Raw genomic sequence first — 12,941 nt, 5'->3', positions numbered from 1 at the left:
TACCTCAAAGCACACTGTGCGCTGTCGATCTTACGTGCTGCACAATAATGTTTAATATTAAGTATTTAGTGTTATATTCCCATATATCATTGTGATGTTGTTTATTCTATTACTCTCGTTTTCTTCTGCTTGTTTTCTTTTTTCTTTCTCAACAGGTGATCCAGGTGATCGATATATGTATTTTTTGTCTGCTTATTTTGTTGGTTTTTGTTTTTTGCCCTTTATCCCCGTCCCTCTTCTCCGCTGTTTTTTTTTTTGTTTTGTTTTGTTTTTTCCCCCCTCTTTCTTTCTCCCTTTTCTTTTCCCCTGTCCCGTATCTAGCAAGTAAAAAAAATAAAATAAAATAAAATAAACAATAAAAGGTAAATCAAATGGACCATTACGGCAAGGCTGGGATGGTCCATTTGGTAAAGTAAATCCGTCGAGATAGCCGTCTTAACTATATTCTAACTCTACAATTTCCCGACTGCACTTTCCTCTTATTTCACGACACCACCCTCTAGTGGTGCAATATGGTATAGTCAGACAGGACACAACATCACTCACTAGCTTACTCTTCAAACGTGGCAAGTGAAATCTCCCGCAGCAAGCTTAAACGTGCTAGAGGTTGACTGCGCAGAGAATTTAAAAAAAAAAAATCTCTGGCATGTGTAAAGACAGATGGATTTACGCAGGTATTTTAGTTCTGCTGAGCCAAAAAAGACAGGTCAGGATGAAGAAGGGACAGGCAAAGAAAGGCCTACCACAAAGCGGAAAAGTTACGACAAATCAGATTACGAGGCAAAATGAAAGCGCAGTTTTTTGGATTCATGGACAAAAGAATTTATGTGGCTGGAATATGACAAGGTAAATAACATGATGTTCTGCCGGGTGTGTCGTGAGTTTCCCTCTATTTCTGAGTCGACAAGCGCCTTTGTTACTGGGACCAGTAATTTTAGGAAAGACCCCATCAGAACTCATGAGAAATCTCTGCATCACAAGAAATGCATTGGTGCTCAGTCTGCAGCATCTGTCCCAGAACAAACACCAATTGCAAAAACCATACTAAAAATAAACCAAGCACAACAAGAAGTCCTGAAAAAGCTGTTTAGAACTGCGTACTATGTTGCAAAGAGTGAACTACCACTGGCAAAATTTAGCAGTCTTTGCAAACTTCAGAAAGCAAATGGCCTAGATCTTGGTTCCACTTACCTCAATGACCATGCTTGCAGAGAGTTTATTGGAGCAATAGCACAAACTTCAAGAGACCAGATTGAAAAGGAAATTCAAGAAAGCAGGTTCTTATCCATTCTTGCAGATGGCAGTACAGACACTGGTATAACAGAACAGGAGTTGGTTCACGTCAGGTATGTGAGGGATAATGGTGACATAGCCACATACATGATCAAATGTCAGCCAGTCAAGAGTGCAAATGCTGCAGGTATTTTAGAGGCTATTGATGAAGCCGTGAACACCATGGGTATCAGAGAAGACACATGGAAAAAGAAAGTAGTGTGTGCAAATTTTGATGGTGCTGCAGTGATGATGGGTGAGAAAACAGGAGTAGCTGGGAGACTGAAACAGAGGATACCCCACATCATAACAATCCACTGTGTGGCACACAAACTAGAGCTAGCCGTGCTGGATAGCGTGAAAGGCTGTGAGTACCTGGTGAAATTTGAAGATACACTGAAAACCATCTTTAAGATGTACTACTATTCCCCAAAGAAGCGAAGAGAGCTGACAGAAATAGGTGAACTGCTAAATGAGAGGCTGGCACATTTCAGTGGCCTGAAGAGCACACGGTGGCTTCCAAGCCGGCTGAGATGTCTAAAGGCTGTGGAAAAAAATTACACTCCCACTGTTGTTCATATGGAGAACATGGCAGAAGGAAGTGATGTCAAAGCTGAGGATGCAGCCAAGGCTAAGGGGGTGGTGCAGGAGATGAAGACTGAGAAATTTGTTCGCTTCCTGCATTTCATGTTGGACTACAGTACCATCTTATCCAAGTGCTCTACTGATTTTCAGCATGATAACCTAAACATCACACGAACAAATCAGTTAGTTGAGAGCACAACATCACGCTTACTCAGCCTAAAAACAAAACCAGGAGAATATCAGAAAACCTTGGACACAAAGTTCACAGCGAACCAGGATGGTAGCATTTGCTACTGTGGAACTCAGCTAACAAAAAGTCAGCGACCTGCTAGAAGAGGTGAGGGAACAGACAAAGACACCTTTGGTGCAGAGATCCAGAAGGTTATTGACAACACAGTCAAGTACATGGACAACAGATTTAAAAATCTCCATGAAAAGCCTCTCTCTTGTTTCAAGGTTTTTGACCCTTCCACTCTTCCCTACCCCAGAGAAGAACTAGCAAATTATGGGGATGAAGAGGTGGATTATCTTGTCACACATTTTGCCTGTTTGCTAGATGCAGAAGAGAAAGAGAAAATTCCACAAGAATGGATGGATCTAAAAGTGTGGCTTGCAGAACGCCGGGGTCGCAAAGTAGATTGCTTGTACAGAGATCTCCTCTCTGAGAATCCAGAACATCTCTCTCATATCTTGTTGCTGGTGAAATTAATGCTGACACTTAGTCCATCGACAGCCATCTGTGAGAGAGGATTTTCTTGCATGAACCGAGTGAAGACAACACATCGTACCTCTCTACACCCTGAAACACTGAATGACTGCATGCAACTCTCCATTAATGGGGAAACAGTTGAATCTTTTTGCCCTGACAAGTCGATTCGTTTCTGGATGTTTTCTGGAAAAGGTTCAAGACACCTGGATCATAAAACCCCGACAAGAACAAAGAGCAGTGAAATGGAGGGCAATGCACAGGAAGAGAAAGCTGATGAAGGAGATGCTATGCCCTCAACGTCGAGTGGCATTTTCTCATCCGAGACTTCAGTGGAAATTTCAGATTCAGGATCTGACACAGACTAATTCATGTTCTACACAGTTCTAACAAGTTCACAGAAAATTCTGTTTAATTAGAACCAGATATTTGAGTTGATTGTAATGTTTATACAGTTGTTGTAATTTGTGTTTTAACAATTTTTTGATTAATGTTTTGTTTCCTTTACAATATTATACAATAAAAATAATCTTTTTTATTCGGGCTACTTAAATTTATTTCGGGCTACCAAAAACTAAAGAGTGCCTGCCCGAAGGGCTACCAGGGATTTTGAAATTTTGCGAGCCCTGTAGCCACTGTTGTTATGTCTTACATCCTTCTCCCATATGCTTTTCCCGTATTGTTTTATGTCCAGCCTTGCTGGGGCTGCTGCTCTTGTATTGTTCCCTGGTTTATTCTCCCATCTTCTATCTCTCTGGTATACCTCTTCAAGTGGCAGGCCTCAGATGTGGACAGTTTTATGTACTTCTTGGGCATTTCTTCTTTTTTTTTTATCACACCTGGAAATACTATAGCTGGCTAACTTCCCACCATTCTGACCTGATCTTGTTTTGGCCTCTGGTCTCTTCATCCATGAAAATCTTTACTAGAAAATTTCCACGGTCATTAGTACTACATATACAGTTTCCGCTCCAAAATAATATACACGTTGTATAATTTACAATATTTGCTTATTTGATCTTATTGGCTCTTTCAGATTCAAAATTTGAATGTTTAAAATAACATTTGGTTTAAATATTCAATAGTAGACTGTGAAGAGTACAGTGTGTTTTTTTCTCAAATTCTCTTGCTGCAGAGTTGCATAATAGAGACACAGGGAAAACCTGCCATCAACACTGAACCACAGAATATATCATACAGGAGGGAGTCCCATATCCTCTGTATTTTTACTGATGTACCTTTTTTTATCTGTTAGAGTTGGGCATTGTATAATAAACCATCACTGCTGAACTGACATATAGGCCTTCGTTGCTTTCACAAATCCCTTGTCCTTGTACTATGAATATGTCAGTTTGAGTGTAAGATTACAGCAAAATTTAGGACAAACCATCTAACCATAAGATGATCAAATAATTTCATGGATATTTTCACTGGAGGTAAAACAAGACACAAAAGTGTTGAAGCCAATTGACTCCATGGTGTCATTTTAATGAATGGAGAAATGGGGTGGAAAATGCCTCCAGCAAAGTTCATTTTTTTATGTAGCCATATAAAGCTGAAGGTATCAATGAAGCTACAAACCTGCATTATAGAAACAACTGCAACATCTGCTTCCCTAATCATGATGTATTATGTGATTGCACTTCAGAATAGTAATTGGAAGATCAAGAAACTTAATTTGTTCAATTCTTCAAGCAGAAATCAAGCTTCTCTGGGTGGTCCTCCAAGGATGCAGCAAAACTCTCAAGCATTCTGTATTGCTTTAAAATATCAATTTTGCTTTCTTTTTTTTTACTCATTTAATATCATCCCTGCTGAGTCAAAACAGATACACACATCTACATTTGCAAGTATGTAATTTAACTGAGGACATATAAAAGTGGAAGACATTATCTTAAAATTAGCAGTGGTCACAAAAATCAGTGTTTTGGGGCATTGAGAAAAAAATGTTGAATATTGGCCCCGCTCCTCTGGTAATCAATCTGCCTGCACACAATATGAGACTGCTGCTGATTGTCATAACAGCACTGTGTGTGTAGTTGGTGATGATTTTGCTTGCCACTGTATGAGCTTATTAATTCTATTAATATTTTGGTAGTGAAAAAGAAAAAAAAACTGCCGCTGACAGAGGAATTATTGCATCTGTATTACATTATAGGGGTTCTTCAAAATATCACCAGCTTCCTTGATGTTTTTACAGGGGGAGACACGTGCATTTGTTTTTCATATTGTACTGGTGTAATGCTAAAGACATATCCTGGCAAGGTAGCACACAAGCCAGATGGGTGACAGCTGTGGCACAAATTGTGACCTGCTTCAGAAAGACAAGAGCACAGTTTAATCACTTCATGTTCACTTCAGCAAAACAGAAACAGGCATTATCTGTGCACCCTTTCAAACAGGTTCAATGACATGTAAAAGACAGACAACAAAAGTGAACGGCCTCATTGTAGTAAAGTTTTTTTTCTTTTTTGCTTTAAAATTGTGCTATAAATGTATTAATGGGCTGATACATTACTAAACAACAAAGTTTTTAATAATGAGGTCTAATTTAGCTGATGCAGGCCGTCTTTGTCTATTTAAACTACCATATTGCTGTTATGAAACAGTTACTAGAAGAAATATGATTATTAATTTATGAATTTGAAACTGTCTCCATGCCAGTAACAGAAAACATTTGACCTTGCAGTTACAAATTTGTTGCTTAAAACAAATAGGATCACTATTAAACTATAAGGGTTATGTTCAAATAAAATCTGTGTTAGCATGCAACAGTATGTCAACAACAGACATCAACTTGATAACATTTTGCATCTCATATTGACTGATTCAGTGTGCATGTTGTTGTATGATAACGTATATAGGAGGGGAAAAAACCCATTTGCAGTCCATCTGGGTCGGATCCAAGCTTTAAGATTTAAGCCACATTATAGTATAGTTGAGTCCTCAACCTTTAGTGTAGAGGATTACTGACAGTGTAGTCTCTTTTTAATATGCACTCTTCAACAATATAACTTTGTGGTTGCAACAATAAAAATCATTTCTACATGCTACATTCAGCAAAATTTTGAACAAGCTGCATTAATGGAAGCAAATCAGAGAGACTGGATTAAAGTCAATCGAGTCTGAGTTAAAGTTTTCTGATGGACAGTATAATGCCAGAGAAATTCCTCAAGAAAACCTATTGTGATGTCTTTGCGAAGGGCTACAGTTTCATTTTATAGGATATTTCAGCTTTTCTCTCAGTATTTTTCTACACGGCCGGCTTTTCATTTTCAAATAGCCCATCATGTTTTCAGTCCATGAATATTGAAGAAAGTCTACTATCTTTATTCTGACACAGGGGGTTCATGCATTCAAACATTCAAAAGCTACCCACACTAGTCAATTCCTCCACTCTTCTATTATATCAAAGAACGTCAAAAAGTGGCTCAGAAAGGGAATGGATCAGTTACAGCTGAATAAATTCCTCCCAGATATACTTCTCTTATATAACATTTCACTCTTGTTTGATAGACACAAATCCCCGTAAAGGATAAATTATCCGTATATACCCTAAGGAGTCAGGAAAAGTTTTCTCTCTTCAACATAATCCCACATATCTATCTGTCAGACACAGAGGAAAGTTTTATTTGAATATTTGTGGTGGAAAATGAAAAAGCAAAAAGGCCAAAACTCTTAAAATGTAGCTATCCAGAAGAAGTCCTTTTATATGTTCATTCTGTAATCGAAAATATTGCTTTAAACTGATTATTTTGACTTTCTACTTTGATTATTTTTAAGGCATTACATAAGGACAGAAATACAGTGGTTACAATATAATCTTGGTTTTTCTTACCAACATAATCACACTATTTTTATGGTTTTCAGATCTTAAAGAAACGCAAGTGTGGCGCGGTGTGGTCTGCGCTGCGGCTGCAGGGGGAGGCGGATGCACCTGAGCGGCATTCGCAATCACGCCACACCGGCATAAATACACTGAACTAGGTCCTGTTGTGGTTGTTGCTGGTGTTGTGCTCGCCTGTGAGCTGAAAAGCTCCAGCCGTCTCTGTGACACAGAAGCCGTAAATAAAAGTGTATGCTGAAAATGCCACCATGCTGTTTGCTTCAGGGAAAGAAGTTTTTGTATTTAAATGGGAAGATGGAGTGGTAATTTACCACCTAGCACTAGTAAAGCTGGTTTGCAAGCTGTATCCACACACTGTAGTGATACATAAATAGACTCAAATGGCTGTTAATTAGTGCTAACTAACAGATCAATAAATTACTAAAATTTTGCTCACCAAAACCGAAGCACAAATGTCTGTACAACACAGCAAACCATAGTTCTTGTCAGATAAATGGTACCAGGATTATAAAGATAACTTTACTAGCCATGATTGAGGAGAGCTGGTAATCAAAGCAGCCACACCCCTAACATTAGTATCCAGATGGTTGAATTATAAAAAACATTTACCCACCACACAGTCTTTATGAATGTGGAAATTATCCATGGAACTCAAAACTATATTTGTATCATTCAGTGCAAATACACTTTGTACTAATAGTGCTTTTCAATAATATAAACATGCTTTTACTGATATTTTACTGATAGAATGAAGTAGGGCATTTTAATATGGAAGTGTATGAGGACTGATTTGCTTTTGGAGCGAGCCTCGAGTGGCCTTTCGACGAACTGTAGTTTTTGACACTTCCACATTGGCTTCATTTTTTCATGCATCCCCTGACTGCAGAAAAGTTTCACAATGAATAATTTACATCTCCAATTTACTAAATGTATGAAAATTGTAGTGCTGTAATTTAGATGCAGTCCAGTATCTATTTAACAAGGTTATTCACAGTTCTGTCAGTACTAAGCTTACCTCTCAATATGTGAGATAAACCTTCTTCTATGAAGGATCTAGAAATCTAATATTCAGGACTAGAAAAAATGAAAACATATAATAAACAAGCAACTCCACATAAAAACACACACACCAGATGGTTTGAGAGAGATTTGAGGATTTGCTCATAGACTTGGTATACCTCATCATGACCTTATTGGTAAATAGTCCTTTCCAGGACCCTGAGTAAACTCAATAAAACTAGCCTCAAAACCCACTGCACTCCCCAATGAGTGCTGAGACAGAACGAAGGGAGAAAGGAGAGAGAGAGCAAGAAAAAGACACAGAGAAATAAATGGAGAAGCAGATGGGGAGAACAAGGTATTGAGATTGAGAGAGATGAGGAGGGAGGGAATAAGACAGGAAAGAGAGAGATCAAAGACAAACAGTGAAGCAGCTGAGACAAGGAGAGCAACACTGAGCGAGAGAGAGGGGAACCCGGTGGTGGAAAAGTAATTCAGCGCTGCAGGGAGATGTTGTGTTCCGTTTCTGCTCTTGGCCTCACCAGCTGTAATGAGCCTCAGATTACAACTAGGCCCCGACCCTGACATGTGCAAAAGGCATTGCTGCTCAGGCTGGCAAAGCTGGAGACTGCACTTGGAGAATCAGCTCATCATTAAAACATATTGCCCTCAGCCAGAATAATTGAAAATAGGAATGTGTGCTGTTGTTCATGATGAGTGTTTCTAAGACAGAAGGGAAAGAGAAAGACAGAGACAGACAAAAAGATTGGAAGTCTATGAAAATTGAAAAATTCACAGATGAAAACTAGCCACTGGTGCTGTATACTCAGTGAGACTCAAAGAAATTCAAGGAAAGATTAAATCATGTCAGTATGTTACACAGAGGCATGATAACAAAAAAAACAAAAAAAAGCAGTAGCTTCCCAAACTCCAAAAAATGTAGGGTGTTGTAGTGAACTATAACTAGTCTTTATTAATGTGAAAATGTTTTGCAATTCATTAATAAGCACTTATTATTATATTATTATATAGTAATATTATTATAATTATGTTATAATTTCCCCTAGGGATCAATAAAGTATTCTGATTCTGATTCTGATAAGGAATCCAATTCAAACCCAAACCCCTATATCCCACAATTATAATAAAAACAGATCTACAACAGCTTCCTTTCATACTGTTAATACCTCACCAGCTTCTTATGTACTGTATGTTTGTAAGAGTAATCCTAAAAATGAAATATATCTGTGACCTTTGAAAATGCATGAAAAACAAAGTAAAATGTAGATATATTTTAGTGCTACAAAGCAGTTGCAAAAACTCTGTAATGTATATATGACTCATGTTAGCGGTGTGCAGTGTGTTAACCCTTGCAGAGCTGCAAGGTCTAATATAATCCCAGGCTGGGCTTTCAAAGAATGTGCCCATCAGCTAACAGATGTGCTGATGGACAATTTTTTATCGCATCACTAACCTAGTCCTGAAATACTTCACTATTGCATGAGTGAATTCCATGCTGTGGCACTTTCTACCATAGTACAAGTGTTGCTGGTCATAGCATGTTTTAAAGAATCCATTCCTATGACAGCAGCCCCTCGTGGATACACAGAACTGCTTCACAGGCAATATCACTGAGTCTGTCTCCTGGAGACACAATGCTGTCTACAGGTAACAGACCAGCCTACTGTACATGAACTTCCTCCCACTCCTCTATAATAGAAGACTGGCTGGAAGCCCCTTACTTTTACATGTAGGCTATATAACCCACAAACACAGTGAACACAGATAAATGGGCCTACAGATGTCTTTACTTTCTGAAGAAGTAACAGAGAGTAAGAGAATATTTTTTCCTGAACACCTTCTAGAGATGTGAATAGGGAAGCATTCGGCCATCCTGCATACATCTTTAGAATTCACACTTTTTTTGGCCCTTCTCCAGGCTAGATGGTGTGCCAGCAGAATAGGAACTAAGTGATGGTGATTGTTCCAGACATACCGTAACTGCATCTCTTGATTGTTAGAATGCGAAAAGCAATACTGGCAAATGACGTTTAAAAACAACATTTGTAAACACTGGTAAAACATTGTTGACCCTGTGCATTGCCTAAAAGAAGAAATAATAAATATAAACCCATTAGTTATGTGCGATAACATTTAGTCATCTCAACTATTGCTTATGTTTTGGGATGTATACCTGTAATTTAAGAAAATCCCCAAAAGATATTATGACAAATAGAATGATGTGAGAATGTGTCAGCAGCTGCATGTTACCAGCCAGCTGGAATCTATGCTGTCATTTGGCCCTGCTATTTCACTGTGCAGTGAACCACCAATGCACTACCATCACACCACACTTCACCACCAGCAAGGATTTTTTTTTATCACATACACAGAAAGGGTTGTTTTTTTTTTTCCAAAATGTGAAATGGAGCTAATGCACTAGGGAAATATAACACAATTTCAACAAGCACTGTAGCAAGACATTTGTAGAGCAGACAGAATACCAAAAACATAGTACTGTTTTCTGTACTTGTAGAAATCACTTCATGCAAGTCAAATGATTTTCCATGTTCATACTTTTGTGCATGGTGCTGAGAGTTTGCTTGTTAAATGAAGGGCGAGTACATAATGTCCTCTCCTTTACCACCACCTTCTCCTCTACTACATACAGTGCTACCCTTCCTCATTTTATTCCTCCCACATGTTGTGTCACTTGACTAAACTCACGGTGCACTGACTTGTTTTGATTGTAACCCTTTTGAAAATTCACTTTAAGAATGTAGGATTATGATTTAGTTTTGCATTCTGGGTGAAACTGTATCAGTGTGAATACGGACTAAATATTTTCTAATAAAAATTGCATCCTATGCAAATTCTCATTTTTCATTAAGTATACTTGATTTTCAGTCTTAATACTGACACCAAATACAAATTGTTCATCTTTTTTTTTTCTGGTCCCTTTAGGGGTTGCCACAGCAAATTATTTCCATTTCACCCTGTTTCTGGCATCCTCTTCTGTCACACCAACCCTGTGCATGTCCTCCTTCACTACTGTACATCAATAAATTTTCTCAGTGGTCTTCCTCATTTCCTCATGTCTGACACCTCCATATTCTGCATTCTTTGTCCACTATCTTCAGTATACTCCGTACAGCCTTGCCTCTGTTACTTTGTTCTCAAGCCACTCAACTGGAGTTGACCCTCTGATAAACTCATTTCCTGGTGCCTCCTAATGAAAATATTAGCATCTTCAACTTTGCCATTTCCAGTTCCATCTCCCATCTTTTTTTATCAGACCTTCCTCACACAGTACCACAGTTCTTTCTCTTTGCACCCAATCACATGCTTTCTCTAGATCCAAAAAGACACAGTATAATTCCATCTGACCTGCTATTTACTCCTCTATCAACACACTCAAACATCACATCTGTAGAGCTCTTTCTCTGCCTGAGGCCATACTGCTGCTTACTGCTCATCACCTTCCTCTTTAGAGGACAACAATTTTTTCCCATGTCTTCATACTATGACTTATCAACCCTCTGGAGTTACAACAGTGCTGTACATGACCTTCTTTAAATTTGATACCTGTATGTCATCCACTGGTCTCTCTCCTAGGCAATTCCATACCTCCATATGTACAGTATGTCATCCCACATAGCAAAATTGGTATGGCCCGGATCTTGCCCATACAATGTGCTTACACATGGCCCACATAACGCAAAGAATGACGGCCCTTTGGTGGCCCAGATCAGGTTTGCCAGAGGTGGCCCACACATGGGCCAGCACAAGGCCAGTTGCAGACACACTGGTGGTCCTGTGCTGGCCCATGTGTAGATTACCTCTGGCAAACCTGATCTGGGCCACCAAAGGGCCGTCATTCTTTGCGGTATGTGTGCCATGTGTAAGTTGAGTGCAGCCATGGGCCAGTTGTAGACACACTGCTGGCCCTGTGCTGGCTCAAAACAGTTTCAGCTCTGGCCCCAGATGTCAGCCTAATGTGTACCTTAATCAAGCCATGTAATAACAACATGTGCCAGAACATAATAGTGCAAAAGTAACATGACGAAACTCTGTTCAGACAGTGAATGGACTGATTCTTATAAAATGCTGTTTTACTCTCCCGGATTACTCAAAGTGCTCTGTACAACATGCCACATTCACCCAATCACACACTTTCTCTAAACTGAGTGCTTCCTAACTACATTCATGCACGTTTACACTTTTGACATGCAGACTGGAGGAGCCAGGGATCAACCCACTAACGTTGCGATCAGTAGGTGACCCGCTCTACTTCCTGAGCTACAGCCACCCACTGACAAAGAAGAGTAAACCATCACTAGGTTTTGGATAAAGTGTACACTCACAAACCTGTCAAACCTGCATTTGAAACGTTGGCTACCATAGCAGTATAGTATTGCAACATGGCATTTGGGTCTTTATAACTAAAATAGGAAAATAGGAACATAAACAGTGCCATCATTGCCAGACCTGGCCCACATCTGGTTGACATACACTCTGCCATGACACCGGTCAGTCAGAAGTGCCAGCTTGATGCCAGATCCGGGCCAGACCTGTTTTCTATGGGCCTGGGCCACATAACCTAAGCCACAATCGTGCCAGATATGGCATGCCATCGCATAAACAGTGCCATCATTGCCAGACCTGGCGCACATTTGGTTGACATACACTCTGCCATGACACCGGTCAGTCAGAAGTGCCAGCTTGATGCCAGATCCGGGCCAGACCTGTTTTCTATGGGCCTGGGCCACATACACCAAACTACAATCAAGCCAGATATGGCATGCCATCACATAGATAGTGCCATCTATGCCAGGCCTGGCACACATCTGGATGACACACGTCTTATCATGCCAGAAGTCATCCAGCAGTGCCGGCTTGATACCGGATCAGGGCCAGACCTGCTTGCTATGTGGGATGTGGACCAAGTGTTGTTCCACTCGTCATCCTTTGTTTAGCTGCCATCACTTCTTTTTTACTAATCCTGTCCTCTTTGCATTCTCTTCTTTCTCTGTATCTTTCTCTATTTCTCTCTTTCTTTATTGATGTCACACCCAAAGTCCAGCTAAAGTATGGGGCAGATGTTCACAGTACTTTTTTGAGTTCCCTTCCAAAAGGGAGAACAAATGTACTTCCCTGCAAACCGTTCTATACCATACATTTTCCATTTCAGTTCCTTGATTGCATTATATACAGTGAGTGATGTAATTCTCCACAAGTCACTATTCTTGCGTATAAAAAAACATCAACAAAAACACCCAAAACAGAAAATAGACCATTAGTTGGGCTTCTATATCAGGCTTCCTTTTAATGGCTAAACCTCAGCCACTTTTCAAATTGGTGCCATTTGGACTAGTTTTTAAAATGTAATTTGTTTTAAGATGTGAAAAAGCAAATCAATTCTATTTAACTACATGCAGTAAATCCACTGTATAGATTATGTAACTATAATAACTTTCTACCTCTGTAGTAATGACCTGCAATTATTAAATTGCACTGTAATCAATTTTTTTA

Source organism: Pelmatolapia mariae, linkage group LG10_11, assembly GCF_036321145.2.
Source record: "Pelmatolapia mariae isolate MD_Pm_ZW linkage group LG10_11, Pm_UMD_F_2, whole genome shotgun sequence".
Taxonomy (NCBI): domain Eukaryota; kingdom Metazoa; phylum Chordata; class Actinopteri; order Cichliformes; family Cichlidae; genus Pelmatolapia; species Pelmatolapia mariae.
Note: the sequence above shows the minus strand (reverse complement) of the source record.